This window comes from Lagenorhynchus albirostris, chromosome 5, assembly GCF_949774975.1.
Source record: "Lagenorhynchus albirostris chromosome 5, mLagAlb1.1, whole genome shotgun sequence".
Classification (NCBI taxonomy): domain Eukaryota; kingdom Metazoa; phylum Chordata; class Mammalia; order Artiodactyla; family Delphinidae; genus Lagenorhynchus; species Lagenorhynchus albirostris.
In genome coordinates, this window is record NC_083099.1 from 25,466,485 (window position 1) to 25,482,377 (window position 15,893).

The window sequence follows — 15,893 nt, forward strand, 5'->3', positions numbered from 1 at the left end:
GATGGATGCTGTTGCCTACAGCTTGGAGAGGTGGTATATGTGGTGTGGTGGAAAGAACAGGGGCTTAGGTTGCAGACAAACCTGATTCTATCATTGGCCAAAGTCCTTAACCTCTCTGGGCCTGTTTTCTCATCTGTGAAATGGGTTGCTCTGAAGATCAAATGAGATAATTCATGCATAGCATTTGCTGGCAGTAGCTTGTACAAATTGGTATTTTATTTATTTACTTTATTTTCTCTTATTAATGATACTGGTTTTAGTTTTATCACTACCATCTTCTCTCAAGATCCAACTCAATTTTTACAGCTACTTCAAATCTACCACAGTAATCAAATCAACATTGCCATCTCCGTGTTCTAAACTCAAATAGCATCTGAGTCAGCACTTCATAATTTAATGCTTAATTACCTATCATCTTACATTACTTTCTATTTATTTTGTGTCAGTCCTGTCTTCACAGTTAGATTCTGTCTTTTCCTAATTGCTTGACATTTGTTCAAGATACTGGGTGTTCTTGGGAAGGTGGCTACAAAGTGAATTCCCTGCTTTGAGCTCAGAAGACTTTCAAGTGGGGAAGAAAAGGGAAGGAGGAAGGAGCAAAGTAGCTAAGTACAGATATTATCAGGAATCTCTGCATGTAAAGTGTTGTATTTTATTTCACCTGCTATGATTTTGTTGGGTTTCCAAATTAATTGCTAAAACCCTCAGTACAGCTAGCAACCAGCAGGGAAGCTATCAAATCAGATTGGATTCATTTCTTTAAAACAGTGAATTAATCTGACTTCTGCAGAGGAAAACAGGCTCTCACCCTTTAAAACTCTTCTTAAAATAAACCAATCTAATATTAATCTGAAAATATCACATTAACAGTTCTCCCTGCAACACAGAAGTGCTATTTAAAAAAAAAAACCCAAACCTACGTTTCTTTGCCACAGTTAGCAACATATTCATCAATGTGGAGACTGTTTTGCAATAAGGGAAGAATGGTTCCATTAAGGTATCAGCTTTATGGAATCTACTGGCTGGCTTCAAATGCTATTTTAGGGCCTCCGTGACATGTATAAATGTCTGTGTTGACAGCTCTAGCTTCCTGTTACCAAATGTGAATCAAATTAGTCCTCACTTAAAGAAGGAACTTATTATACAGAGAAAGTCGAATTACAGGGTTTGTTCATTAGTGCACACATTCTTTTTATAGAACCTGCTGTTGCAAATGGGAAGGATCTCCAGCACACTGTAAATTGTTGGAAGTTTCTGCAGAAGAATAATATTGCAGTACTGCTCTGGTAATGACCTAAGCAGCAGGTCATTCTGTGGGTACCTGCTGAAGCCAGGGAAGGGACTGTTCCCCAGAAAAATTCATAGTCATAAATAAAAAACTTTGCGAGGGTTCCATTGATTGCTTCTAAGAGTCAATGGATCCTTGGTTAAGAAGCTCTAGGTCAAGTTGACTGGGGAGTTTGGGGTTTTAGGAGGAGGCTGGGAAGTCAGCGACGGCCCGGAGAGTATGGCCGTGTCTCACTGGCTCCCCTAGAAGCCAGCATGGAGTGCTCAGGGTGTTTGAACGAATGAATGAATGAATGAATGGATGGATGGCTGGAAACACGGTGAGTGCTGATGTCTATTTAAGATCACGACCGAATCAGGTCAGTGACTTTAGGGAAGAATAGCAGTGTCGGTGATGACCTCGTATATAATCCCTTTTGTCCTTTCTCATGTTTGCTTGGGATAGCAGGTTGGTAAACAGAGGGGTCATGTTTGCATCTGATCTCTGACCCTGTTTGGAGAGGAGAGAATCCAGACTCAGCCAGAAGGCACACACATTGTCCCTTTGTGGGTCCTGCTTCTCCTCTAGGAACCCCCGTGCCCTAAGGAGCTCAGTCTCCCAGGAGGGCCCACCTTGCAAGTCTCCCCTTTCCGTAGAGCACTTGGGGCCTGTCTGCACCTTCCTTTTCTTCCTGGCAAGATGCCCACGTCCTTGGTGCCGTGATCTCAGAAGGCAACCGGGTGAATGAATTCACACCAGCCAATGTGTAACACCTCAGCTCTGTTGCTCAAAGGGGATTACTTTGTAGGGGTGCTAATTTGATTACCGGGACAGGCCGGTGGGAGAGGCATTTGTGAGTGGAGTAGCCCTACCCAGGGTGCTGACAGCCTTCTCTGCCAATGAGCATCCCTTGAGACCTCGGAGCACAGGTCCGAGTTTGGGTCCTGGCTCCTCCAGTCACCAGCTGTGGGATCTCAGCCAAGTCATGTTCATTTCCTTTAAGTCTCTCTTCTCTGAAGTGAGGAAATAACTCTTCCAGGCTCCCAGGGTGGATGGGAAGAATAGACGAGTGTGTAAATATAAGAAACTATTGGGCATTTGGCAAATATTTTAATGAATGTTATGCATGGACTAGCCTTGTTGGGGGAGGTGGGTAAAGTTTGGGGTGTTGTAGAAATGAGTCCAAATAATCCCATTGAAATTCTGGTATCTAGGGGTCAGGTTTGGAGATAAATTTCAGAAGTGATTGAATTCTGTGGGGCTCCCCTACCCCCGCTGCTCCCAGTGGGTCCCAGCCAACACTGGAGGCCCCTCCGAGAACCTCTTCAGGCCTCCTTGATGAGTCCTCCAGGCCTGGGCGCCACACAAGCAAGAGTCCCCGTGGGAACGAAGGGTAAGAAGTAGAACGTGATTTGAGCTTTGCTCCCTTTCCTATCTGGGAAGTTGCTGGGGAAAGCAGAGGCTCTGTGTGTCTTGGATGTTTGTGAAGGAGATTTGTGGATAAACAACTTGTGTCAATGTCAGGCCACATTAGGTCAGCCCTTTCAGATGTCCAGCACAGAGCCTTGTCGCTGAGAGGCCCCCCAAGAAGGGGCAGTGTGAGGGAGGCCATTGCTGACTCACCTGCCCGATTAGGAATGCATCTCATGCATTCCCGATCGCACTCTTAAGCACTTGTCATAGAGATGCATTTTCTGAGATCAGATGCACAGGGGGAGAAGCAAAGTGGAGTTCAGTATCAGACAGAGTGGGATGTTGCGGAAATGCTCTGCAGGCAGCTCTTGACGCCGCTGGTGGAGAGAGAGATCTGGAAGCCACCAGTCAGGAGGTGGCAGGTGAAGCTGTGGGAGCTGATAAGCTCTTTGGGCAGGTGTGCTGAGTGACAGGAGTGATGCCTACATCTAGTGGGCTGGTGGGAGCCTTTGGCCTGGGTACAGAATTAAGGGGAGCACTGTCTGTAGATCATTTAAAAACAGTAATAAAAACTGATTAATAGCTTTTTATTATCATGAGTGCAAGTGATTCTCAACAACATCAATGATAAAATTCTTCTTTCTGCTGGGGCAGATGGTTCCCACACCCCATCCTTGGTATGTCAGCACCTGTGTCCCCTTGCATTTGTTCATTCCTTGATTGGAGAATGACTTCCCAAATGGCACACCACTCTCCAGGTATGCTCTGACCAAGAACTCTGCTGGTGTTTGCCTGAGATGCTTGAATAGAATTACAACATGGTGATATCCAGAAAAAGGAAGACAAGAGCTTCTAGAGATGAAAGAGATTCCTGCATCTGGAATTTGTTGGAATCCAACAAATTTCCTATGTGCCTAGTTTAATTTGGGTTTTTGTCACCTGCGATAGAAAGAATTCCAGTTATATAAATATCATATTAGTAACTATAGGCACAGGAAACTCCAAAAGCATTTGGTTGTACACAAGGTGTTCTGATTGTCACCTAGTAACTGAGGTAGAGGCTATGGTTTCTAGGTTTTTCTTGGCTTTGGTGACCTCTGTAATCGCCAAGCAAACAAACACAGTTGGCAGGTCACAGAGACACCTTTATGTACACACCAGAACTCAGTAGAAAGCTGCTTGGACGCCATCCAAGGCAATTATTTACAGAAGTTCCCAAAGCATATAATTATAGGGCCACAGTGCAGGGCCCTGCCCCATGAGGGCAGCTCCCGTGTGTAACCAAGAGTGTTAGACAAGAAAATCACTGAACTGGCTGAACTTGCATTTAGGATAAAAAAAATATATCAATCAATAAAATAAATAAATAAATATTCCACTGCATAAGCTTAAAGCGAGGAGACCTGAATCAACAGCATTTCACATGAGAAAGCTTTGAATATTTCAAAGAGGCAGAAGAAGCTGTCTTTGGGTTTTGAATTTATGCCACTCCCAACACAAACAAGTAGTTGACACAGTGGTTAAAAAAAAAAAAAAAAAAGCTGACGTTATATTCCCAGGCAGGCTCTCTCTCATTAGTAGGAAGATGGGTTCAGCACCTTCAGGCTTATAGGGGCCTTGTAGCTCATGATCTCTTAAAGTGAGAGATCCTTTTTTTGCCTAGCAGTTCCCTAAAATAGCTGTGAATATGCCTGCTTGGATGATGTACCTATCCCTGAACTAATCACTGCCCAAGGGGATAGGAGGGAGAGACTGACTTGTTTGGGTCCCTTGCCCAGCCCTGTGGAGTACAAGGGAACATCCTCCCTGACTGACAGCCCCACGTAATCCCATGGGTTAGTAAAGGGTAGTTCCACAAAACGGGGAGACAGGGGTGATAGCAGGTAACAACTGTCCACAGGAATCCTGTGAGTTTCAAAACCTCATTTTCTTTCCCATTGCTGCTCCCTTCTTTCTGATCACTTTGTTTAAAAACTTGTGAGTTGGTTAGTCTGTCATCAATCAGTTTCCCCCTCTAAACTCCCCTAGGCTGGAAGCCTGCAAACTACATTCCCCAGAATCTCTTTCAGCTTGCTTCTGGTAGGATCTTCCAATAGGAGACATTGGCCAGAGACTGGAAGGTGAGAGAAAGACCCCCCAGTTTCTGGTAGGGCCTATGGGCACAGTGGGGACAGGAGCTGTGGCCAGCAAGCGCAGGCTCCTGGGTATGACAGCCTCAGAAGTATGCTGTGGGTGACAACAGGGCTCTGGGTGACAACACCATTTTCTCCTTTACGTCTTCAGCTCCAGGGTTAGCATGTAGTGGCCCTGCAGTTGCTAATCCTTTGGTGATTTTCCCTCTTTTGCTCCTTTCAATATCTTGTAACCAATTCCTGGTACAGTATTAACACCTTTTTGTTTAAAATATGTGGAGTGGTTTTTGTTTTTCTAATTGTACTAATATAGTCTTCATTTAATTTTGTTATTAGAAATTCTTATTTTTTTCATTTAAAACTTGTGGCAAAATACACAACAGAAAATCTATCATTTTTTTTTTTTTTTTAATTTTGGCCTCACCAAGTGGCTTGCCTGGGATCTAAATTCCCTGACTAGGGATTGAACCTGGGCCTCGGCAGTGAAAGCACCAAATCCTAACCATTGGGCCACCAAGGAACTCCTATATCATGACATTTTTTTACAGTGTACGGTTTAGTGACATTAAGTACATTGATATTGTTGTATAGCCATTACCACCATCCATCTCCGCAACTTTTCCATCATCCCAAACTGAACCTCCCCATTTCCCCCTTCACCCAGCCTCTAGCACCACCATTTCACTTCCTGTCTCTATGAGTTTGATTCCTCTAGGTACTTCATATTAGTGGGATCATACAATATTTTGGGACTGTCTTAGCATAATGTCTTCAAGGTCATCTGTGTTGTAGCCTATGTCAGAATATCCTTCCTTTTTAAGGCTCAGTAATACTGCGTTATATGTACATAACCCATTTTGATTATCCATTCATCTGTTGATGGATACTTGGTTGTATATCAGCTTCCTAAGGCTGCCATAACTAAGTACCACAGACTGGATGGTTTAAACAAGAGAAATTTATTTTCTCACAGTTCTGGAGGCTAGAAGTCCAAGATCAAGGTCTCAACAGGACTGATTTCTTCTGAGGCCTCTCTCTCCTTGGCTTGTAGATGGCTGTCTTCTTTTTGTATCTTCACATGGTCTTTCCCCTGTGTGTGTATGTTTAACTTCCTTTTTTGTATAAGGACACCAGTCATGTTGGATTAAGGCCCACACTAATGACCTCGTTTAACTTTAATTACCTTTTTAAAGGCCCTGTCTCCAAGTATAATCACATTCTGAGGTCCTGGGGGTTAGGACTTCCATAAATGAGTTTGGGGGGCAGAATTAACCCCATACAGGTTGCTTCCACCCTTTGGCTATTCTGAATAATGCCACTATGAACATGTACAGATATTTATTCGAGTCTCTGCTTTCAATTCTTTTGAGTATATACCCAGAAATGGAATTGCTAGAGCATATTGTAACTCGATGTTTAGTTTTTTGAGGACCTGCCAAATAATTTTTTCCCAGCATCAATACCATTATACATTCCCATCAGCAAGGCACAGGATTCCAACTTTTCTACATCCTTGCCAACACTTGTTATTTTCTGTTATTATTTTATTTTCATAATAGCCATTCTTATGGATGTGAAGTAGTAGCTCATTGTGGTTTTGATTCGCGTTTCCCTAACGATTACTGACGTTGAACATCTTTTCATGTGCTTACTGGCCATTTGTAAGTTTTCTTTGGAGAATGTCTATCAAGTCCATGGCCCACTTGTAGACATTTTTATTTTTCAAAGAAACCATATACACACTATAGCAATAGTAAGTGAATGAAATGGGGAATATATTCACCAGTAATCCCTAGATGTGAGATGACCACAGACAACTGGTACAACCTTACAGAGTCAGCTGTGGCAAGGTGGCACAGCAGGTGGACTCGAGAGCCGCCGTTGCCTGGGCTTTGATCTCTGGTTCCTCCACTTACTTGCTATGTGACCTCAGGCAAGTTTCTTAATCTCTTGTGTCTTGGTTTTCCTACTTAAGAAATGGGAGTAATAATACTGCTACTTCATAGGGTTGTTACAAGGATTAAGTGAGTTAACAATCAGCACAGTGCCAGGTACAAATTCATATAAATTAACTATCAGCATTTATTCTCTGGATCCCAACCTTCTGGGCTGCCTCCACAGCTGGGCTCCATCTTGTGTCCTCTCCCGCCACTGCTGGTGTTTCTCTTTACCCAGTGATCCACCAGGCAAATAGATCTATGTAGCAGATACTATACGCTAAAAGCTTTTTACATACTAACTTTAATTTTTTACCATTACCTTCAACAATAGTCTAGTGATCCTGGGCTCTGGCTCAGTGATCAGCTGGGAAGGAATCTGGGTTCAGATCACAAATCTCCTCTTCCTATGTCACTTCACATCTCTGGGCTTCAGTTTCTTTTTTTTTTTTTTTTTTTTGGCTGCGTTGGGTCTTCGTTGCTGTGTGCGGGCTTTTCTCTAGTTGTGGCAAGGGGGGGCTGCTCTTCATTGCGGTGCACGGGCTTCTCATTGTGGTGGCTTCTCTTGCTGCAGAGCATGGGCTCTAGGTGCATGGGCTTCAGTAGTTGTGGTTCACGGGCTCTAGAGCGCAGGCTCAGTAGTTGTGGTGCGTGGGCTTAGTTGATCCGCGGCATGGGGGATCTTCCTGGACCAGGGTGTGAACCCGTATACCCTGCATTGGCAGGCGGATTCTTAACCACTGTGCCAGCCGGGAAGCCCCTGGGCTTCAGTTTCTATATTTGGAAAATGATGAGAGTGATTCCGATTTCACAGGATCACTGAGGGGTAAGGCCTGTAAAGCACTTAGCACACACAGTGCTTGGCACATAGTAAATGCTGAAAAGATATATATTACTATTATATCCATTTTACAGATGAGGAAACTGAGTCTTAGAGAGCTAAAGTTATTGCCCAAGGTCATAAACCTGATGTTGAGAGAAGATGGACCAAAATCATTTTCTTTATTATTTTCTTCAGTTCTGCATACATGATTTTTGTGCAGTTCCTGTTGTATGATAAGAGTGCAGACATAAGTTTGTATTTTTTTAAATTGCATTAAAGCATGAGTAATTTTCATATTGCTATGGCGATATGAAGACCTGACTATGTAATATACCACTGAATAATCCGGCATCTTCATGCCCACTATTTCCTTCTCTTGGATTATTTCCTCGGGATAAATTCCCAGAAAGGAATTTGATATGTCAAAGGGTGTTAACATTATTTTTATTTTGGATGCAGAACATCATGTTGTTTTCCTAAAGAGTTCTGTGATAGTAATTATATTTGTATGGCTGTAATTTATTTTCTGGTCTCCTTGAAATAATTGAACATTGATAAATAATGATGTAGATACGTAATCTCCAGGCTGAAAAAGAGTGAATAGGTTGGGATTAGATGATAATCCTGTTTGGAAACATGTGACTAAGTAACCCCAGTTACTGGATGTGGGTATGTATTAGTTCTTGTCTACTAGATGGGATGCTCACATCATCCGGTTAAGGAGTGTGTATGTTATCCATAACTGACCAGCTCAGTCTCTGGGCATGTGAGGGTATCAGCAGAAGGGTATGGCTTGTTTACTGGGTCCTGCTGAGCACTTGGCTCACCTCCAGAAGAGGCCTCTTGTTCTGAAAGGAACCTGGATCTGAGGTGCCTGAGTGGGAGCCATTCTTCAAATTCTTAACTCAGGGTGTGGAGTCCAGGAGAACAGGGCTGACATCCTTTCTCCTTCACTATTAGTCTTGGGATCTACAGAAAGCTCTGAGAGTCTCTGTTTCTTTATCTGCACAGGGGAAGGGTGATAAAGTAGATAGTAAATATTTAACAAGCCTTCCAATGGCTTCACATATATTAAATCATACCATTCTCAAACAACCCTATGAAGGAGATATTATCACTAATCTCATTTTACAGATGAGGAATCTGAGGTACAGACTGGTTAAATAATTTATAGTCAGTAAGTGGAGGAGCCAGGGTTTGAACCCAGGCTCTTGGGCTCCAGAGCTTCAGACTTCAACACCACGCTCACTGTTGAGTAATATGGAAGGTTAACAAACCTTAGCTTTAAGGGCTATTGTGAGGATTGGGGATGATGACACATTGGTATGTGGCTCTGGTCTTGCTATTCTACAGAAATGGTCACTCTTGCTAAATTTATCAGTGACGTCCATATGACCAAACCTAATAAAAACTTTTCTGTTTTCATTTTCTCTGACCTCTCAATAGCATTAAACCCAGTTGACCATTTCCTCATTCCTTTTTTTTTTTTTTTTTTTTTTGCAGGATGCGGGCCTCTCACTGTTGTGGCCTCTCCGGTTGCAGAGCACAGACTCCGGATGGGCAGGCTCAGCGGCCATGGCTCACGGGCCCAGCTGCTCCACGGCATGTGGGATCTTCCCAGACCGGGGCGCGAACCCGTGGCCCCTGCATTGGCAGGCGGACTCTCAACCACTGTGCCACCAGGGAAGCCCCTCATTCCTTTTTTTTTTAACTCACAGGCCATGAGGTAGGTTTTTTCCTTTTTCCTTTTTTTTTTTTTTGTTTAAACAAATATGAATCACAATGGTTCAACAAGTAAGGCAAATTCCACGAATATAAAAGCTGCAATTTGCAGTATACCATATCTAGAACCCAAGGGAGGTGAATTAGACAGAAGTGGTAGTCATTCTAATTAAACAATCAGGTGACGTCATGACAAGTTGGTTTTTAGCGTCAAAACTGTCCACTGAAGTTTCTTTTTTCTTAATGATCAGAGGTCCCACGTTGGCTCCAGCCTCTTTGTTGTGTTTCGTGTGTGATCCATCACAGAATGGGAACTTTTTGGCCTCTAACAATAGCAGTGCACAACTTTATCTCCCAAATCCTCCATGTCAAAAGCATGCACCATCTTGGAGTTTTCTTTCTGGCTGTGAAGGTTTACCATAGATTTGCTGCAATGATCTCTAACATAAAATCTTTTGTAAGCTAGATAACCAGCTGCAGCTGTCCCAACAGTAATGGTAACAGGCTGCAGTCCATTCAGCTCTAAGCTGGAGGTTACATTCATGGCGCTGTCACTTCCAAAGTGTGTACACAGGACACCCAGCACAGACAGCTCGAGTAGCCAGCCCGAGTCACGGTGCGAGAGGCGTCCGCAGGGCACCGATTCCAGGCTGCTCACTCCTTCTTGAAACAATTTTTTTTTTGGCTTTAGTGACAATCCACTCACAAGGGTTTACTCCTACTCCTCTTGGTTGTTCCTTGTCCGTCTCTTTTTCTCTCTTTTCCTGTTTTAACTGACTTCTAAGTGTTGGTGTGCCCTGGGCTGGTGTCTCCTTAGCCCTCCTCTCTTTTCTTTCCCTGGGAGATCTCACACAGTCCTGTGGTGTAAGGTATCATCTGTATTATATATTTGTTGATGACCCCTGTATTAGCCAGGGTTCAACCAGAGAACCAGAACCAGTAGGAATATACAATGTATCAAGAGATTTATTGCAAGGAATTTCTTATGTGATTTTAAAGGCTTGCTAGGTAAGCCCCAGATCTGTAGGTCAGGCTGTCAGGAAGAGCAGGCTGGAAACTCTTCCCCTGTCCCCACCCTGGCTAGCCTCCATCTCCAGCCTGGACGACGACTGCCAGCGCCATTTAACCTGTCTCTCTGCTTACATTCCTGCCTCACTCTCATTGTTTACATTCTTGTCTTAAGCTACCCGTTTACCAGAGTGTTTCTTTAAGGTGCACAGCAGAGTGATTTGACTTAACGTACATCATGAAAGGACTGTCATAATAAGTTTAGTGAACATCCGTCATCTCATCCAGATACAAAATTAAAGAAAGAGAAGAGAATATTCCTCCCTGTGATGAGAACTTTTCGGATTTCCTCTCTTAACAACTTTCATCTGTAACATCCAGCAGTGTTCATTCTATGTATCATGTTGTACATGACATCCCTAGGACTGATTTATCATATAACTGGAAGTTGGTACCTTTTGACTGCCTTCCTCCAGTTCCCCCTCCCCGCTCCCCAACCTCTGGGAACCACAAATCTGATCTCTTTTTCTATGAGTTTGTTTGTTTTTCAGAGTGACCCTTTTAAAGCATAAACCAGGTTTACCTGATTCCCATATTTGAAACTCATCAGTGACTTCCCGTTGCTCTTAGCTTAAAATGGACCTGACCTTGGTGGAGTATATTGCAGAATTGCTCACAAATTTTTCCCATCCCTGTCCACATGCCCCTTTGCTATGTGACTTTGCCACTCCTCCCATAAAGAGGAGTAGTCCATTTTCCTACCCCTTGGATCTAGGCTGTCTTTGTGACTTGTGTTGACCGACAGAATGCAGTGCAAGTGACATTATTTGACTTTTAAGGCTAAGCCTCAAAAGGCCTTGCAGCTTCTACTTTTATCCTCTTGGAATGTTCCCCTGAGACCGACATGTGAAGAAGGCTAGTCTAGCCTCCTGGAGGATGAGCAGTCATGTTGACAGAGAAGAACTCTTCCATCCGAGGCCCTCTAGACTGACCGGCCAATAGCTAGCACTAACCACCAGACGTGTGTGGGAAACCATCATAGATCATCTAGTCCCAGACGAGCCACCAAATGATGGCAGCCACCTAAGTGACACCAGGTGAGGCTGGTGGTTCTGCTAATCCCAGCCCAAATGGCTGCCTTCCAGAATTGTGAGCAAATAAATGGCTGTTGTTTTAAGCCACTGAGTTTTGGGTTGGTTTGTTACTCAGCTCTGAATACCTGTTACACTTCATCTACAAGGCTCCGTATGCCTTTGACCAGCTTCTCTAAACTTATTTCATACTGTTCCCTCCCTTGATTGTTCTACTGTAGCTCCACTGGCCTCGTCCTGTTCCTGGAATATTCCAAAGTCTTTTCTTCCTCCAGGCCTTTGCTTCCTTTGGCAATTGCATGGCAGGTTCATCTTCATCTTTCAGTGTGTATTAAAATACCATTCTTCAGATTAAATTCAAATACCATGGAGCAGTCTCCCGTGACCACTCCTCTATGTAAAGTTGCCTCTGCCAGACACTCCCATGTTAGAATTTCTTTCCTTACCACAGTTTAAAATTATCTTGTTCCTTTATTTGTTGACTTGTTTTACTGGAAGGTAAGCACCATGATTCTTCTCAACACAGCACTATAGGCTGCCACTATCAGAAGATAAACCCTAGCCCCTTTGTAGGCAAAGAGCATGGTTACTCAGTGAGGAAGACAGAACAGCCGGGAACTCTGACAGGTGGTTGAGAGGCAGCATGAGGGCATTCGATGGGGGAGAACTTCTTCAGTGACTCAGAAGCTGCCTTTAAGTCACACTTCAGCAAGGTTAATCCCTTCCAGGCATCTGGCCCAGAGCACCTTGATTTCTCTTCTTATCAATCCTGCCTCAGTTCTGGGAGTTGCTGTGTATAAATTACCTCAGTTTCAAGGATCGCTCTGGAGACTTGGGATTTTTGAGGAACTACTAACGATGGTTAATGTTTTCATTCACAAACATAAAGTGTAATTTAATTAAACAGATTTTCTTCCTCCTGAACTCTTCATACAAATCTTCAGAGATTTAGGCTCCCTGCTAAAAAAAAAAAAATGTTTTTACTCCTCAAAGTTGGAGCAAGGGATGTAAAAAGAGACATTGTGAGAAAGTTCAAGAAATACTGTTTCATTATCATATTCTTAGGTTTAAAAAAAACCTTAAATTCTAAGAAAAAAAATTAATCAGAAAACTGACCTCCTGGAAACAGCTGTGGGAAAGCTGAATTAAAAGGGGTGAAGTGAAGGGGCTTCCCTGGTGGCACAGTGGTTGAGAATCTGCCTGCTAATGCAGGGGACATGGGTTCGAGCCCTGGTCTGGGAGGATCCCACATGCCGCAGAGCAACTAGGCCCGTGCGCCACAGCTACTGAGCCTGCGCATCTGGAGCCTGTGCTCCACAACAAGAGAGGCCGCGATAGTGAGAGAACCGTGCACTGCGATGAAGAGTGGCCCCCACTTGCCACAACTAGAGAAAGCCCTCGCACAGAAACGAAGACCCAGCACAGCCAAAAATAAATAAATTAAAAAAAAAAAAAGTAACAAATGTTCAAGTACAATTGGTGTCAAAAAAAAGGGGGTGAAGAATGACAGCTTTATTCCGGATATGAATCTCAATACTTCTCAACACAGGAAATGCATACGATTACTGCAGGGAAATAAGACATGATAGCTTATTTATTTAATTGAGTTGAGAGAATCACAATTTTCTTTAAGCCTCTGAGCAAAATATAATGTATTCTAGCACTCAAGAATAATATTCAGAGAAGACATAGGACAGAAGACTATTTGAATGAGAATGGAGTGGTGGAAGTGGAGGGGAGGGGGAGGGGGAGGGGAGGAGGGTTGCTGATTACTCCTTGTTCTGTGCCTCTCAGATCCATTTTCTTCCCTGCTCTGTGTCCCAGCAGTAGGTTCTCTCCAGCCTCTACCCTCTAGCAATCAGGTCGGGTCCAGCCAATGGAAAACACCAGCAGAGGATTGGAAGATGGAAGGAGAGAGAGGTCAGGGTATTTACACCTCCTCACTGTGGTTCTGCTCCTCTGAGGCAGTGGGTCTCAAAAAGTGATCAGCATACCAGCAGCATCTTCATCACCTAGGAGCTTCATAGAAATGCAAGTTCCTGGCCCAACGCCAGACCTTCTGGGGGCCCAGCAATCTGTATTTGAACAAGCCCTGCAAGGTGATTTTGATGCTCTGTAAAATCTGAGAACCAATGATGTATAGCCACAGCTTCTGGTGGGCAGACCTTTTTCTGCAGTCCCAGCTTTTACTAGACTCCAGCAATTCTGTCCCCTTCTTTTGTCCTTCAGGTCTGGGGGTAGAAAGGGTGTCTCAGCACGGCTGGCACTTCAGTAGCTCATAACCTCTTGATGGTTGCCTTATCCCTGCCTATTGTGCCTTTGCAAAGTCTCTTTAGTTAAAAGGTTTGAGTGCACTGCCAGTCTCCTGCTATCTGCCTGATTGATTTGCAGAGGCACCAGCTGTGGGCAAAGGCTGGAAAGCTAACTGGCCATGGATAACAGAGCACAGGCATATCAGGCTAGCAGGGCAGGGAACGCATGGGAGTGAGCCTCTCCTACGTACCAGGCGTTCACTCGTTTAAGGCTCGCAAACCTCCTAGAGGAAGGTATCTTCTGTGTTTCACTGATGATCACCTGAGCCAGACCCCAGACTGCACCTCTGTCATAGATTGGCTGATTCTTCTTTCTGGCCAAGGAGACTCTTCCTGAGAAACCTGCCCCTGGAGTCCTCACACAGGTCACACCTTCACCCCTCAAACCATCATGAAGTTGTTGTTAGGGGCTGGGGGGAGACTGGTAGGCCCCTTAAGAGCTGTGTGATATTGGGCACGTTGCATGGCCACTCTGAGCCTCAGGTTCCTCAACTGTAAACAGGGATTTTAATGCCTGCTCTGTGGTGTGTTGGGAGGATTGCACCAGGTGACATATGTAGAGCACCTGGAACCACATCTGGAACAGAGTAGGAGCTCTGTAAACCTGAGTGCCTCTGCCTTCCCCACAGAGGTGTGCTAGGGAGAGAACCTGACTGGCTAAGTGAAAAAGGTCTCACTTTTTAAAAAATATTTTATTGGAGTATAGTTGGTTTACAATGTTGTGTTGGTTTCAGGTGTATAGCATAGTGATTCAGTTATACATATACATATATTCGTTCTTTTTGAGATTCTTTTCCCATATAGGTTATTATACAATATTGAATAGAGAACCCTGTGCTATACAGTAGGTCCTTGTTGGTTATCTATTTTATATATAGTAGTATGTGTATGTTAATCCCAAGCACCTAATTTATCCCTCTCCACCATGTTTACCCTTTGGTAACCATAAGTTTGTTTTCGAAGTCTGTGAGTCTGTTTCTGTTTGGTAAATAAGTTCATTTATATTATTTAAAAAAATTAGATTCCATATATGAGTGATATCATCTGATATTTGTCTTTCTCTGTCTGACTTACTTCACTTAGTGTGATCATTTCTAGGTCCATGCATGTTGCTGCAAATGGCATTATTTTTCTATGGCCGAGTAATATTCCATTATATATATGTACCACATCTTCTTTATCCATTCCTCTGTTGATGGACATTTAGGTTGCTTCCATGTCTTGGCTATAGTAAATAGTGCTGCTATGAACATTGGGTGCATTAGAGTTAGAACTAGAGTTTTGAATTAGAGTTTTGAATTAGAGTTTTTTGAATTAGAGTTTTTGAATTAGAGTTTTGAATTAGAGTTTTCTCCAGATACATGCCCAGTAGTGGGATAGCTGGATCATACGGTAGCTCTATTTTTAGTTTTTTAAGGAACCTCCATACTGTTCTCCATAGTGGCTGTACCAGTTTACATTCCCACCAACAGTGTAGGAAGGTCAGGTCACACTTTTTATATAGATGTTGGTCTGGAAACATCATATCCCCAAGGAAAGGCACTTCCAACAGGTGGAATCCTCAGGAAGTCTAGAGGACTTGTCTAAGCGCTGAAGAACTTGGTCAGTAATTGAGGCTTGGTGAGAGAGAGGCGGGGCTGACCGTTGGATATGCAGTTGGTTTGTCTTTTAAAGTATGTTATGCTCGGGAACTTGCCCCCTGTGCTCTTTCTGTCTCCTTGACATGGTGGTGACCAGAGGAGGGCAGTGCCTAAGGGGTATCTGGAGGAAGAGTTCCCTTAATGTGACTTTGCAAGCTTGGCTCCCTCTGCTTGGAACTATCTCTATCCTCACCCAGGCCAACTCCTGCTAACTCCTACTCTCTGCTCAGATACCGTCCTTAGGACCTGTTCCCTGGCTCCAGCCATTCTAGGCAGAGTTAGCTGCCCCTGTTCCACAACACCCAGCCCCATGCATTCCTCAATTGCCACAGTTGCCAAGGGTGCGGGGTCTGTTTCCTCTCCAGGCGCAGGCATTTGTCTTGCTCACTTGCATCCCGGGTCTAGCCCAGGACCTGGTCTGCGTTGGGGCTCAGGGTTCCCAGATGCTCAGCAGTGCATTTAGGAACAGCCTGGGAGAGGGCTTGCCTCAGGCCTGATCCATCTCCCATTTGTACCTGGTTAAAGCACATACACATGTATTTCTTCCA

The 15,893-nt window shown here is 43.9% G+C and overlaps 1 long non-coding RNA gene across 1 annotated transcript in view; it reads left to right on the top strand.

The window, feature by feature from the left end:
• Positions 1-11,448, top strand: part of LOC132520411 (uncharacterized) — a 36,625-nt gene extending 25,177 nt beyond the window's left edge. The window contains exons 2-3 of the long non-coding RNA XR_009540543.1: positions 9,076-9,298; positions 11,142-11,448. This is a non-coding gene — a long non-coding RNA (uncharacterized LOC132520411). The remainder of the gene's footprint in view (positions 1-9,075; positions 9,299-11,141) is intronic.
• The last annotated feature ends 4,445 nt before the right edge of the window (positions 11,449-15,893 follow it).